The 16,784-nt window shown below is 35.2% G+C and overlaps 1 pseudogene; it reads left to right on the top strand.

The window, feature by feature from the left end:
• Window positions 1-12,593: 12,593 nt before the first annotated feature.
• Window positions 12,594-13,603, top strand: LOC132477422 (WD repeat domain phosphoinositide-interacting protein 3-like; annotated as a pseudogene).
• The last annotated feature ends 3,181 nt before the right edge of the window (window positions 13,604-16,784 follow it).

Genomic DNA, 16,784 nt, shown 5'->3' with positions numbered 1-16,784 from the left:
TTTTGAATTATGGTTTTCTCTGGATAGATGCCCCATAGTGGATTGCTGGGTCATATGGTAATTCTATTTTTAGTTTTTTAAGGAACCCCTATACTGTTCTCCATAGTGGCTGTATCAATTTACATTCCCACCAACAGTGTTAGTGCATTGCCTTTTCTCCACACCCTTTCCAGCATTTGTTGTTTGTAGATTTTCTGATGATGCACATTTTAACTGGTGTAAGGTGACACCTCACTGTAGTTTTGATTTTCATTTCTCTAACAATTAGTGATGTTGAGCATCTTTTCATGTGTTTGTTGGCCATCTGTATGTCTTCTTTGGAGAAATGTCTATTTAGGTCTTCTGACCGTTTTTGGATTGGGTTGTTTGTTATTATTTTTTTAATATATTGAGCTGCATGAGCTGTTTATGTATTTTGGAGATTAATCCTTTGTCTGTTGACTTGTTTGCCAATATTTTCTCCCATTCTGAGGGTGGTCTTTTCATCTTTTTATGTTTTATATTTTCTGTGTAAAAGTTTTAAGTTTAATTAGGTCCCATTTGATTATTTTTCTTTTTATTTTCATTACTCTAGGAGGTGGGTCAAAAAAGATCTTGCTGTGGTTTACGTCCAAGATTGTTTTTCCTATATTCTCCTCTAAGAGTTTTATAGTGTCTAGACTTACATTTAGGTATTTAATCCATTTTTAGTTTATTTTTGTGTATGGCATTAGGGAGTGCTCTAATTTCATTCTTTTACATGTAGCTGTTCAGTTTTCCCAGCACCACTTATTGAAGAGACTGTCTTTTCTCCATTGTATATCTTTGTCTCCTTTGTCATAGGTTAGTTGACCATAGGTCTGTGGGTTTACCTCTGAGCTTTCTATCCTGTTCCATTGATGTATATTTCTGTTTTTGTGCCAGTACCATATTTTCTTGATTACTGTACCTTTCTAGTGCAGTCTGAAATCAGGGAGTCTGATTGCTCCAGCTGTTTTTTCCCCTCCAGGTTGCTTTGGGTACACAGGGTCTTTTGTGTCCCCATACAAATTTTAAGATATTTTTTTCTAGTTTTGTAAGAAATGCCATTGGTGATTTGATAGGGATTGCATTGAATCAGTAGATTTCTTTGGGTAGTTTAGGCATTTTCACAATATTGATTCTTCCAATCCAAGAACATGGTATATACCTCCATCTGTTTGTGTCATCCTTCATTCCTTTCATCAGTGTCTTATAGTTTTCTGAGTACAGGTCTTTTACCTCCTTAGATAGGTTTATTCATAGGTATTTTATGCTCTTTATTTCAATGGGGAATGGGATTGTTTCCTGATTACTCTTTCTGAATTTTTGTTGTTAGTGTATAGGAATGCAAAAGATTTCTGTGCATTAATTTGAATCCTGCAACTTTACCAAATTAATTGATTAGCTCTAGCAGTTTTCTGGAGGGATCTTTAGGATTATCTATGTATAGTGTCACATCATCTGCAAACAGTGACAGTTTTACTTCTTCTTTTCTAATTTGCATTCCTTTTATTTCTTTTTCTTCTCTGGTTACTGTGGCTAGGACTTCCAAAACTATGTTGAATAAGTGGTGAGAGTGGATAACCTTGTCTTGTTTCTGATCTTACAGGAAATGTTTTCAGTTTTTCACCATTGAGAATGATGTTTGCTGTGTGTTTGTCATATATGGCCTTTATTATGTTGAGGTAGTTTCCCTCTATACCCACATTCTGGAGAGTAAAAACTCATAAATTGGTGTTGAGTTTTGTCAAAAGATTTTTCTGTATCTTTTGAGGTGATCATATGGTTTTTATTCTTCAATTTGTTAATATGGTGTATCACATTGATTGATTTGCCTATTTTGAAGAATCCTTGCATCACTGTGATAAATTCCACTTGGTCTTGATGTATGATACTTTTAATGTGCTGTTGGATTCTGTTTGTTGGTTTTTTTTTTGAGGATTTTTGCATCTATATTCATCAGTGATATTGTTCTGTAATTTTCTTTTATTTCATACCCTTGTCTGGTTTTGGTATCAGGGTGATGGTGGCCTCATAACATGGGTTCGGGAGTGATCCTCCCTCTAATTTTTTGGAAGAGTTTGAGAAGGATAGGTGTTAGCTCTTTTCTAAATGTTTCATAGAATTCACCTGTGAAGCCATCTGGTCCTGGACTTTTGTTTGTTGGAAGATCTTTAATCACAGTTTCAATTTCATTACTTGTGATTGGTCTGTTCATACTTTCTGTTTCTTCCTGGTTCCGTTTGGAAGGTTATACCTTTCTAAGAATTTGTCCATTTCTTCCAGGTTCTCCATTTTATTGGCATATACTTGCTTGTAGTAGTCTCTTATGATGCTTTGCATTTCTGTGGTGTCTATTGTAACTTCTTTTTTTATTTATTTCTAATTTTATTGATCTGCGTCCTCTCCTCTTGATGAGTTTGGCTAAAGTTTATCAATTTTGTTTATCTGCTCAAAGAATCAGCTTTTAGTTTTATTGATGTTTACTATTGTTTTCCTTGTTTGTATTTAATTTATTTCTGCTCTGATCTTTATGATTTCTTTCTTCTACTAACTTTGAGTTTTATTTGTTCTTCTTTCTCTAGTTCCTTTATGTGTAAGGTTAGATTGTTTATTTGAGGTTTTTTCCTGTTTCTTGAGGTAGGATTGTATAGCCATAAATTTCCCTCCTAGAACTGCTTTTGCTGCATCCCATAGGTTTTGTATCAATGAGTTTTCATTGTCTTTTGTTTCTAGGTATTTTTTTAATTCCCTCTTTCATTTCTTCAGTGACATCTTGGTTACTTTGTAATGTGTTGTTTAGTCTCTATGCGTTTTTTGGTTTTTTTTTTTTTTAGTTTTTTTCCCTGTAATTTATGTCTAATCTCATAGCATTATGATCAGAAAAGATGCCTGATATGATTTCAATTTTCTTAAATTTACTGAGGCTTCATTTGTGACCCAAGGTGTGATCTATCATGGAAAATGTTCCATGTGCACTTGGAAAGGAAATGTAATCTGCTGTTTTCAGATGGAATGTCCTATAAATATTTAAATCTATCTGGTCTATTGTGTCATTTAAAGCTTGTGTTTCCTTATCAATTTTTTGTGTGGGTCATCTGTCTATTGATGTAAGTGAGGTGTTAAATTTCCCCACTATTATTTTGTTACTGTTGATTTCCTCTTTTATGGATTCTAGCATTTGCCTTATGTATTGAGGTGCTCCTATGTTGGATGCATATATATTTATAATTGTTATGTATTCTTCCTGGATTGATCCCTTTATCATTATGTAGTGTCCTTCCTTGTCTGTCATAAGAGTGTCTCTTTTAAAGTCTAGTTTATCTGATATGAATATTGCTACTCCGGCATTTGTATGGAATATACTTTTCCATCCCATCACTTTCAGTCTGTATGTGTCCCTAGGACTGAAGTGGGTCTCTTGTAGACAGCATATATATGGGTCTTGTTTTTGTATTCACTTCAGCAAGCCTGTGTCTTTTGGTTGGAATATTTAACCCATTCACATTTAAGGTAATTATTGATATGGATGTTCCTATTAACATTTTCTTAATTGTTTTTGGTTTGTTTTTGTAGGTACTTTTCTTCTCTGTGTTTCCCACTTAAACAAGTTCCTTTAGCATTTGGTGTAGATCTGGTTTGGTGGTGCTTAGTTCTCTTATCTTTTGCTTGTCTGTAAATCTTTTGATTTCCCAGTCAAATCTGAATGAGATCCTTGCCTGATAGAGTAATCTTAGGTGTAGGTTCTTTTGTTTTATCACTTTAAATTTATCGTGCCACTCCCTTCTGGCTTGTAGAATTTCTGCTGAGAAATCATTTGTTATCCTTTTGGGGATTCCCTTTTATGTTATTTGTCATTTATCCCTTGTTGCTTTTAATAAGTTTTCTCTGTCTTTAATTTTTGTCAGTTTGATTACTATGTGTCTCAGTGTGATTCTCCTTGGGTTTATCCTGCCTGGGACTCTCTGCACTTCATGGACTTGGGTGGTTATTTCTTTTTTCATGTTAGGGAAGTTTTTGACTATAATCTCTTCAAATATTTTCTCAGGTCTTTCTCTCTCTCTTCTCCTTCTGGGACCCCTATAATGTGAATATTGGTGTGTTTAATATTGTCTCAGAGGTCTCTTAGGCTGTCTTCATTTATTTTCATTCTTTTTTCTTTATTCTGTTCCATGGCAGTGATTTCCACCATTCTGTCTTCCAGGTCACTTATCCAATTTTCTGCCTCAGTTATTCTGCTATTGATTTCTTCTAGTATATTTTTCTTTTCACTTATTGTATTGTTCATCTCTGTTTGTTTGTTCTTTAATTCTTCTAGGTCTTTGTTAAATGTTTCTTGCATCTTCTTGACCTTTGTCTCCATTCTTTATCTGCAGTCCTGGATCATCTTCACTATCATTATTTTGAATATGTTTCTGGAAGTTTGCCTATGTCCACTTCATTTAGTTGTTTTTCTGGGGTTTTATCTTGTTCCTTCACCTGATACATAGTCCTCTGCTTTTTAAATTTGTCTGTCATTCTGTGAATGTAGTTTTTGGTCCACAGCCTGCAGGATTGTCGTTCTTTTTGCTTATTTATTTTTTTCTTTTTTATTAAGCTTGACCAATGAGTAAGCAGAGGTGTCAGTTCTGGATGTAGACTTTAAGTTCCAACATCTTCTTCACCATGTTCTCCTTTCTGACACAACTACTGGTAATCTTCCAGATAGTGGTTGCTCTGACACCTTGTGTCCCAGAAATAAGATGATATGGAATAGAACCAGGGTCAACTTGCTAGTGTTGGAGGGTCTCCTGCCGAGGTGGGGTGATGGCTGTGTCTCACCATGGGGACAAGGGCACTGGTCGCAGCAGTTCTGGGAACTATTCATTGGTTTGAGCCTTCCTGTAGGCTGCCATTTGCCCCACCATACCAATACAACACAACTTCTATGTGTCAAGTTATTTTCTGGGAGGTTGGAATACATTCTCAAATAAAACTGACAAGTGTTCCCTGACTTGTTTAGATCACATTGAAATCAGAGTTTTAAAGACTTCCTTTGCTCTATAGATCATTCTTGACACCCAGAAGTATCATGTCAATATTTCTAAACTTAGGAATATTTCTTTGTGTGACTTTGTAGATATAGCCCATGTTTATAGTTAAGCAGTTACATTTAAATTGAGATTCTGGTATTAGGTTTAGGTTATTATTGTATTAAAGAATATACAGTATGACCACAGAACAACTAAGCCTGTGCACCACAACTACTGTGCCTGTGCTCTAGAGACTGTGTGCCACAACAACTGAAGGCAATGTGCCTAGAGCCCATGCTCCACAACAAGAGAAGCCACCTAATGATAAGCCTGAACACCACAACAAAGACCCAATGCAACCAAAAATTAATTAATTAATTAAAAACAATGAAAATATAGTATGTAATAAAGACAACATGATGTACTAAATCACATTTATGTCCACTGATATGTTGAAAGCAAGAAGTGTCTTATTTATAACATATTTTTAATCCATTTAATAGTTATTTGCTGAACATGTATTATGTGTTAGTTTTGTGTTGGTGGATATAATAGCCATTTGTCTAAGATCACATACAGTCTGGTAAGGAAGACAGGTTATAAAAACTAATCATTTCCAGATGTGTAAACTTCTATAAATTTAAATTTCATGTAGCTAAAATAGAAAATAATAAGAAAAAATAAGGTTGGTGTGGATGGCTATATTGGTATAATTTTCAAATAATTACTCAATTTACTTTCTAGCTGTCATATTTGATTCTCAAGAACTATTGTATTCCATGTGTTACATAGGCTTTTATCTTTCATCACCTGATAGGATAATCACTATGGTCAAATATAACCTTAAGCAATTGCAAAGATAGAGAATCCTCACATATTTTAATTATATTAACATCTATTTTTAACAACTTGCAGAACAATGAAAAATAATTAGATAAAGTTTAAAATAAATGAGGGACCAGAACTGTGTGTGTGTGTGTGTGTGTGTGTGTGTGTGTGTGTATATATATATACATATATATATATATATACATATATATATATGTATATATATATGTATATATATATATATACATATATATATATATATATATACATTTTTTTCTAAGTAGTTATATTCTGCTAAGCCCTATGGGCTAAACAAACTACACGTGCTATTGCAGTTACCCCTAAGTTTAACACTTTGATTTGGATGCCAATGAATAAACTAACATCCAAAAAGTTTAGGCAAAGGTTGCAAGTTCTTTTAGACAGAAAAGAGGAAGATTCCAAATCATGAATTCTAATCAATGTCCTGTATACTATAGCAAACTATATCTAAAAGTGAATTTTAAAAAATCCAAGTACATATATATTTACAAATAATTCATGTCCAATATTTTCCTTTAGTATACCTTTGTCTGTTTTTCTTATTTTTGTTTTAACCAATTGGTTATTTAGTCAATTTTGGATAAAAGAACTGTTTTTCGTTTTTATTCATTTGTTTCCCAAAGTGAAAGTGAACTTACTGGTCAAATTTTTAATTCAGCATCTTACAGATTTTTTCAAGAAATATAAAGAAATCACAGTCATGACTGTTGAACTTCACCAAAAGGAAAAGCATTGTGTGCTTAGAGAAGAAAATTATAAAATTATATGAGGTAAAAAATATATAAAATATCTTCCTACACAGGACAGAGACTTACATTATATTTGGGGGATATTTGAGAAAGTGTAGATCTCTGTTAAGCATTTCATGAGCCCCAGCATTCCCAGTTATTAAGACATTTATTTCCTTAATTATAGGAAATTCATAGTAACCCTTTCCATTCCACTCACATCTAAGCTTACTATTAGAATCTGCTTCACTATTGTTTTCCAGGGTCTTTAAATCCTCATAAGATCTGCTCACATCCTACCCCATTCTCCCACTTCTTCTTTTACAACTATTCCTCCATTTAAGTCTTCTGAAATATTTCCTCAAGGATCTCTAAAAGCCTGGCAGCTTCTAAGATTTGGAGCTGTATTCAAATAGCACCTACTTGGGCTACCTTACCTGACTACTTCACCTAGAATAAATGTTCTAGGATTTATTCTGTCACCTCATTAATTTTTTTTTCATAACACTACTTACTTTTTTATGTTGTGCTTCCAAAAAAAATTGTTGGTTTCAAGACAACAAAGACCTTGTCTATCTTATTTGTTTCAAGATCAATTTCTGGCACATTGAAAGTGCTCAATATATAGTTGTTGACTGATGGCATGAGAGACTTCTATGCCAATCCTTTTTGGGTGCAAATAGATTTGGATAAGGGAAGCATCAAACACAATTTTCCAAATAATTATAATTAATTTGAGGAATGTATACCTATTTTTCCCAACTTGACATCATTGGTCTATGATATAATACCAATTTGATGTGGAAAGGAAACACTCTACTTTCTCCTTTTAAGAGACTTATCTCAGAAAAGCATGTCAATTACACTACTGAAGTTAGGCACTTACCTTCACCCAGAAATTGGAATATAATGTGGTCACATTCCTTGATGGTCACATTTCAAAATGTTGTCTCCTACGTCCTTAAGAAAGATACTCCTGCATTTTAAAACTGACTTTTAAAAAATTTATGAGACTTCCCTCGTGGTCCAGTGGTAAAGAATCCACCTTACAATGCAGGGGACATGGGCTCAATCCTTGGTCAGGTAACTAAGATCCCACATGCTGCAGGGCAACTAAGCCAGCATACCACAACTAATGAGCTCATGAACCTCAACCAGAGAGCCTGTATGCCACAAACTACAGAGCCCAAATGCTCTGGAACCCATGCACCACAACTACAGAGCTCACATGCCCTGGAACCTGTGCACCACAACTAGAGAAGAGAAAACCCACATGCTACAACTAGAGAGAACTCCACATGCCACAATGAAGAGCCCAAGCGGTTCAATGAAACATCCTGCATGCTTCAATGAAGATCCTGTGTGCCACAACTAAGAAAGACCCAACACAGCCAAAAATAAATAATAAAATAAATAAATAATAAGATAAAATCTTAAAAAAATAAAACTAAAAATTAAAATTTTACACCTCAAAGTGGCAGAGAAAGAACTTAAGAATTTTCTAAAGTAAATGCTCTATGAAAAAGGAGGTTAGGAACTTAGAGTACAGAAGGAGTCTCTTTAAAGTTTAGTCAAGCTGAGGAAAATGTTAAGGTCATCTTGGTCAATAGACATCAACAACTTATGACAACTTAACTAGAGTCCATGAAATTCATACAAGTTTGTATATAAATTTAAAAAAAATTCCAAAAGGATACTTAAATTCTGATTAGTTCTACCTTGCTTTTTATCAAGTACATTTTATTTTCTTTCAAACTTGGAGAATTTGAAATGATACATTTTAATACAATATAAATGTTTTATCACTAATATGGATTTGACTGTATTTCACATTGTGAAAAATTTAAATCAAAAAGGAGAAAGTATGATGTTTAATGTTGAAATGTATTCTATGGATGATTGAAATTAATAAAAATATTTTGTCTAATGAATTGTGAATAATGAGTTTTATTTAAATGTCTAATTTGTTTAGGCACATGATTGCCTATTTATCCTATTATTATGCAAAATTACAAATGAAAAAAAATTTGAATTGGTCAAATTAAGAAGGTCATTGAAGTAATTAAGACTGGTGAAGAATATTATACTAAACTGAGGAGAGTAAAAATGTAAAAATGTACTTGTTCCCTTATATTCAGATTTATGTTCCCATTGAAAGCTAATTGTTTAAGACCTCAGAAAATAGTTTAAACACACACACACACATACACACGTTTATATATGTGCAAACTGGGTCATTACTAAGATGACCTAAGACATTTTAATAAGTAATGAAATAATTTGGGGTTTATCCCTTTTTATGAAGATCAATGGGTTATTATTAAGCAGAATTTAAAACAAAATGAAAATGTGAATGTGTGATAACTATTAGGTTAAAACAGATGCTTAGTGTAAAGCATCATCAAAAATAATTCATTCAAAAATGTTAACATTAATCATCCTAATGTTTCTTTTTAGCTTAACTAATATAATCATATATTTTATTGGTTTATAGGGAAATACCTATAAAGAATGTGCTAAGATAGTGTGTAGAGAGGAAATGGCTGAAGAGTAGGAGATAAGAGAAATGAAGATAATATATGATTACTGATCATTAAATTCACTTCATTTTGCATATTAGGGATTTGAGTAAACACTTCCAGAGTATAAGTGCAAATTACTTAATATCTCATAAAAATGTTGATATGAATTTCTCAGTTACTGCATGCTTTGAATTATATTTCTAGTTCAATTGAAATTGACCCTCAAATATTTACAAACTGATTATAGACAATTTTTCTTCCACTACAAATACAGGTACATGTGAACCCAGAGCAGATTATTGATATTGATGGAGTAGTGTCAGAGAAATCACTTTTTCTTGTATCCCCAAGGTATACTCTCAATAAACCCAACGTTTTTTAGAAGTCTTTTCTATACTTTGAAAATAGTGAAAGTGATTTTGTCTGTTAAACACAACCACACATCTGAGAAAAGAAACCCACCAACCAAATTTTCTTGTTACATAAACTTGAAGCTGAATTTTTAATAAAAAAGTTAGTTGTCAGTTTGGCTGTCTACCTATATTGGCTAGCATGAACATTTTCTAACTCTATCTTCTAGGTGTATCAGGTAGGTAAATGTATCAATTTTTTCTTCTTTTTTCTTTCCTAAAGGAATTTTATCTGTCTTTCTCTCATATTTTTCCAGTTTTACACCCAATTCTATCATGTCAATGATATGATTTGTTCAACATATCTTTATTGATTCTGTTATATACAACAGAGTATCACTAAAGAAATAAACATGCATAAAACAAGTTCCTGCTCATTGAAATATTTCAGACTAGAATGGCAGATAACTATGAGACAGTGTGAGGAATACCTCCAGGTTGGAAGCTTATTTAATTTGGGGGGGAGGGTTAAGAAAAATGTTACAAGGCTTCCCTGGTGGCGCAGTGGTTGCGAGTCCGCCTGCTGATGCAGGGGACACGGGTTCGTGCCCTGGTCCGGGAAGATCCCATATGCCGTGGAGTGGCTAGGTCCGTAAGCCATGGTTGCTGAGCCTGCGCATCTGGAGCCTGTGCTTCACAATGGGAGAGGCCACAGCAGTGAGAGGCTCATGTACCACACACACACAAAAAAAAGAATAAAAAAGAAAAATGTTACAGTGTACAAATAAAAAAACGTACAGGCACTTCAAAGGGACCAATGCAAGTGATAGTACTCTGAGTCTTAAGTTTCATTTAGGTTATGGTAAATTCACTGCTGATACCGAGCATTATAATAGTGATATACTCAAAGTGTTATCGGAATACTATTGGTCAGATTACTTTCTCATGTACAATTACCATGTCATTAAATATTAGAGAAAGAAGTCTATTACTTCTGCCGCCTCTGAAAGCCAATTGAGGGTTCATGGAAGTAAAATTTAGTTAAGATTGTCAAATGAGAAGTAGATCATCAGATAGAATAGGTGGGAAGGAAAACGTTTCAGACATAGAGAGATGTACAAAGGACAAAAAGAGATAAGTGTGCACCTTTTAAAGAAAATACAACTATATACAGCATAGCAGTGTCATAAATCAATAAGAAAAAAATGTATGGGAATTCCCTGGCTGTCCTGTGGTTAGGACTCAGTGCTTTCACTGCGGAGGGCCCAGGTTCGACCCCTGGTTGGGGAGTTAAGATTGCACAAGCCACACAGTAAAAAAAAGAAAGAAAAAAATATATATAGGCTGGATATTAGATTGTTGTCAGAGAAGGTCTTGGTTTTGTTTGCCATGCTAAGTACAGCTGCTTTAAATTTTAAACCAGTGAAATGTCTAACAAGGAAGCCATAGCTCCTTTTGGTTTTTTAAACAGGTCTAATTAAAATTATGTGTCACTCATCATAGTTTTTGAGTAAAAAAATATATTTTATGCTAGTACAGATACAAATCATTTATTGTTCATATATTGTTAATAATTATGATAGAATATAGGAAAAATAAAAATTACCATTTAACATTCACGTTTATATATTCAATATAAAACATGTAGAGAATATTATTTGTTAAGTGACTAGATATCATTAAATCACTACAAAAATAGTTACCAGAACCTAGCAGACAAATATGCTTTCACATGCTATATAAAATTAAGCATCAAAACAAAATAAAAATAACTTTAAGGGTCTGATAAAATAGGCTAAAGCAAGGACATTGAAAGTTAATGCTTCCCTTTCTACCTAAACTTCCCTTATTCAATTTCACAGATTTTATAAAATGTAATAATTTTTAAAAACCTACAGAGGGCAAAGAGAGACAAGATCTTCTAAATGGCCTAAGTATGATTGTGAATCACCTAGATGACTCCAAATATTATTTAGGATGTTTTTGTTGAAGGTAACCAAAACCCAACACAAAGTGGTTTAAATTATAAGTAGAGTTGTGACAAATCATGGTTTTTACTCTATTGGTGATTCTGATTGTCAGTGATCATTTGTTAATATGTAAATGTAGTGGCTTCAACAGTTGTTGTTCTCACACATGCCTCCAGAAAAAGCCCATCAGTTCCAGCATTTCTAACAAGAATGAGCAAATAATTTTGTGTATGTTCAGTACTTAATCAATGCCTGTCCAGTGGGATACAAAGCACTGGTTCATTTCAATGAACCCTGCCATCTCTCCCCCACTAGGGATGTGGTCAGTCTTCTCCAGTGTGCACAGGATATGTGGGAAATGGGGATTCCTGAACAAAAAGTTGAACTCTGTTAGGACAGTGGCAAAGGGAAATGAATTATTGCAACTGCATAAAATGGAATGTCATTGCTTTATTTCAGGTACTCACAATTTATCTTCTGAAATTTTGTGATGACTCCTAATTGTACATCATTTTAACGTATTTTGTCAACAATCTCCAAACCATATCTATAATGTGATCTTTATAGCATAAATCTGACTTATATTAAGGTTTTAAAAAATACCCTAGAAACGCAGCAAAAATTATAGGTTCCATGAAATGGGCATCTCAAGCTTTTCATATTTCTCATGACTTACACATGTGCCTCCTGTTCTCTTACACTACACCTCAGAATTAACATTCCAGAATTACTAACTGTATGCATTTTTATATTTCTGTTCTGTGTATTTGCATGCCTTTGCTATAATGTCTGTGATCATTATTTCACCTAGACCTGAACTTTTAATTCTCCCCCAATAATCACAACTAGCTCAGATGAGTCCTTGTTCTAGAACACTTCCCGAATGCCAAAGGCCAGAGTGCCATTAAACTTCTTACACCTATAGTACTCATGCAACTTAGAACATTATTTTAAAAGTGTTATTTTTGTGTTTTCACATGAGGAGCTTTATGGAAGAACCTGTTCATTGCTGTGAGTGCAGCTCCTGCATAGCTGCATCTAATAAATACTTGCAAAATGAAACCATGGAGCCTCTGTGCTGGCTATAAGGACCCACTGGACAGCAGGCAGCACTGAAGCTCAGCAGACCCCCCGCCACTGACCCCTGAACTTCCTGAGGTCTAACCCACAGGGCTACTGGTTGCTCTATGCCGACTTCAACCAGTACCATGGACTCTTTGTGTGTGGGATCGAAAATGGATTCCAATTCTATAACGCCGATTCACTGAAAGAAAAAGAACAAGAATTTCTAGAAGGAGGAGTTGGTTATGTTGAAGTATTATTTTGCTCCCAGTATTTAGCTTTAGTTGATGGTGGGGGAAAAAAAAACCCTCCCAACAAGGTGATGATCTGAGATGACCTGGAAAAGAAAACTTATTGTCATAGGATTTTCTACAGAAGTCAAGGCTGAGCTAGAATTGTGGTTGTTTTGTAGTCTGATTAAGGTGTTTACATTTACATGCAATTCCCATCAATTGCAGGTCTTTGAAACCTTCTATAACCCTAAAGATCTCCTGTGTTCTGTCCAATAGTAAGAACTTCCCCCTTGGCCTCCCCAGGCACACACACAGGCCACAGGCTTACTCATGGACCTGGCCAGCACCAAGAAGTCGTCACTGGGCATTCCAACCCATGAGGGTGCCCTGAGCTGCATTGCTCTCAACCACCAGGGAACAAGAATTTCAACCACATATGCAAAGAGGGCCCTTCTAAGAATACTTGATATTTCAGGGCATTTAATCCAGGAACTACGAAGAGGATTTCAAGCAGCTAATATTTGCTGCATTAACTTCAATCAAGATGTTTTCCTCATCTGCGAGTCTGATAACTATGGCACATCGCATATTTTGCTGCCAAAGTTTTAAAAAAGGAATAAACAATCTAGTTTGGCATCAGTGAATTTCCTTCCGAAATACTTCAGTTTCAAGTGGAGTTTTTAAAAGTATCAGGTTCCCTCAGACTCTTCATGCATTTGTGCCTTTGGAACAGAGCCAAATGCTGTCATTGCGATTTGTGCAGAGACAGCTACTACAAATTCCTGTTTAACCCAAGGAGGAGTGCAAGCGGGACGTCTACGCAAAGTTTTTAGAAATTACCTACAACAGGCTGTGACTATTCACTGGGCATAAAATCAATATGCACGGCAGATTGCCACTGAGAGCACTGAATCGGCCTCTCAAACTCCTGGGGCTGGTGCCTGCGCTCTGGGGCCTCTTAAGTAAGGGGTTGGAGGGATTGCCCGGGAACTCTGGTCTCAAAGACGTATGTGGCTGTCTGTTTTTCCTAAGCCAGGCTTTCCATCTCCAGTATTAAGGAAAGAGTCTTCATCAGGGCACTGTGGACACTCCAGGGGCTCTGAGGATCTCATGCCTGACTACTGGCTTGTTACCTTTAGATCAGCTGTGACATTCGTTTCAGTGGTACCATCAGATCCTAGCACTTGCATTTGGGGCTCTGTACAACCTTAGGGGCCTCTTGAGAAAAAGAGAGACAAATTGAATTTTGTCTTTGGTGACAGATTCTATCACTTTTACTGAGTTTGTGATGGGGAAATAAACAAATAAATGTTAAATGTTAAATTATAAATAAATAATGTTAAATAATAAATAATAATTACCAGTAACATCTGGTAAACATTATCATCAGATTTAAGTGGGAAATCCTCCCATCTGAACATGAAGGCAAAAGACACTGCCAAGTTTGAGATGCCAGGTATTTCTCCGGAGAGTCCTGTGCCTCTCCTCCGTGCCTGTTGTAATCCATAGTGTAGTTGTGTCTCGATTTTGGGAGTTCCCGTCTTTGTGTTGGAGCTGTTAGAATTAAGGCAAACACCAGGCCAACCCTGTGAGCAATGCTTGTGTATCTCCTGTGATCTCCTGATGAAACTGCGGGGTGGGGGGTGTTAAAAGAGAGTTTCTGTTACCTATAGAGACCAGAGAAATGTATAGAATGAGTCATAGAAGAAAATGTCACTCAGTTTAGAGGTTATGAAGAGAAACTTTGGACATCTTAACAAAGCAGTGCTCAATTTCTGTTGTCATGGAGCAGGATGCCTTAACCTGCCATTTACACCTCCGGTTCTCACCATTTTCTTATCTCCCCAATGTTTATAAGAATAGCTGCACACTAACATTCTGGGAATGAGAGAAACATAACATATTTTTTTTAACATTTGGTAACTAAAATAGGTTATGGGCTCTATATCGTTAGTACTACTTGAGTACTTAATTAATATACTTAATTTTCTTAAATTACTTTTAAACTTAATTTTATGGTTTTGGTTTCAGGTTGCAAATATTTAAACTCTACGGCAACAAGTTCTCAGTTTTGCCAGTTCCTTTACTGTCGTGTAATCAATTAACTTTGTATGTGGCTTTCCATGTAAATTATGAATGTTACTTTTATGTGTATTTAATCATGAACTTTAATTCTGCACTTATTTGTTATGTTTCTTTTAAAAAAATAAAAATTGGAGTATAGTTGATTTACAATGTTGTGTTAGTTTCAGGTGTACAGCAAATTGAATCAGTTATACATATACATACATCCACTATTTCGTTTTTGAGATTCATTTCCCATAGAGGCCATTACAGAGTACAGAGTTCCCTGTGCTATACAGCAGGTTCTTATTAGTTATCTATTTTACATATAGTAGTGAGTATCTGTCAGTCTCAATCTCCCAATTTATCCCTCCCAAACCCCTTATCCCCTGGTAACCATAAGTTTGTTTTCTACATCCATGACTCTACTTCTGTTTTGTTAATAAGTTCTTTTTACCCCTTTTTAAAGATTTCACATATAAGCAATATTGTATATTTGTCTTTCTGTATCTGACTTACTTCACTCAGGATGACAATCTCTAGGTCCATCCATGTTGCTGCAAATGGAATTATTCTGTTCCTTTTTATGGCTGAGTAGTATCCCATTGTATATATGTACCACATCTTCTTTATCCATTCCTCTGTTGATGGACATTTAGGCTGCTCCCGTGCCCTGGCTATTATATTTAAATAGTGCTTCAATGAACATTGAGGTGCATGTATCTTTTTCTACTGATATATGCCCAGGAGTGGGATTGCTGGGCCATATGGGAGTTTTGGGTTTTTTTGTTTGTTTGTTTGTTTGTTTTTTTAATTCTCTGTATCACTTTTTTATTTTTATTTTTATTTTTTTATTTTTATTTCTTTATTAGTTTCTGTTTTATAACAAAGTGAATCAGTCATACATATACATCTGTTCCCACATCCCTTCCCTCATGCATCTCCCTCCCTCCCACCCTCCCCATCCCACCCCTCCAGGCGGTCACAAAGAACCGAGCTGATCTCCCTGTGCTCTGCGGCTGCTTCCCACTAACTATCTACCTTACGTTTGGTACTGTATATATGTCCATGCCTCTCTTTCGCTTTGTCACAGCTTACCCTTCCCCCTCCCCATATCCTCAAGTCCATTCTCAAGTAGGTCTGTGTCTTTATTCCCGTTTTGCCCCTAGGTTCTTCATGACATTTTTTTTTTAATTCCGTATATATGTGTTAGCATACGGTATTTGTCTTTCTCTTTCTGACTAACTTCACTCTGTATGACAGACTCTAGGTCTATCCACCTCATTACAAATAGCTCAGTTTCGTTTCTTTTTATGGCTGAGTAATATTCCATTGTATATATGTGCCACATCTTCTTTATCCATTCATCCGATGATGGACACTTAGGTTGTTTCCAGCTCCGGGCTGTTGTGAATAGAGCTGCAATGAACATTTTGGTACATGTCTCTTTTTGAATTATGGTTTTCTCAGGGTATATGCCTAGTAGTGGGATTGCGGGGTCATATGGTAGTTCTATTTTTAGTTTTTTAAAGAACCTCCATACTGTTCTCCATAGTGGCTGTACCAATTCACATTCTCACCAGCAGTGCAAGAGTGTTCCCTTTTCTCCACACCCTCTCCAGCATTTATTGTTTCTAGATTTCTTGATGATGGCCATTCTGACTGGTGTGAGATGATATCTCATTGTAGTTTTGATTTGCATTTCTCTAATGATTAATGATATTTTTTGTTTTTCAAGGAAATTCCATACAGTTCTCCATAGTGGCTGTATCAATTTACATTCCCACCAACAGTGTAGGAGGGTTCCCTTTTCTCCATACCCTCTCCAACACTGATTGTAGATTTTTTGATGATGGCCATTCTGACCAGTGTGAGGTAATACCACATTGTAGTTATGATTTGTATTTCTCTAATGATAAGTGATGTTGAGCTTATTTTCATATGCTTGTTGACCACCTGTATATCTTCTTTGG

The sequence above is a fragment of the Mesoplodon densirostris genome, chromosome 17 (assembly GCF_025265405.1).
Source record: "Mesoplodon densirostris isolate mMesDen1 chromosome 17, mMesDen1 primary haplotype, whole genome shotgun sequence".
In the NCBI taxonomy this organism is placed as follows: domain Eukaryota; kingdom Metazoa; phylum Chordata; class Mammalia; order Artiodactyla; family Ziphiidae; genus Mesoplodon; species Mesoplodon densirostris.
This window is presented reverse-complemented; position numbering and strand designations above follow the sequence as displayed.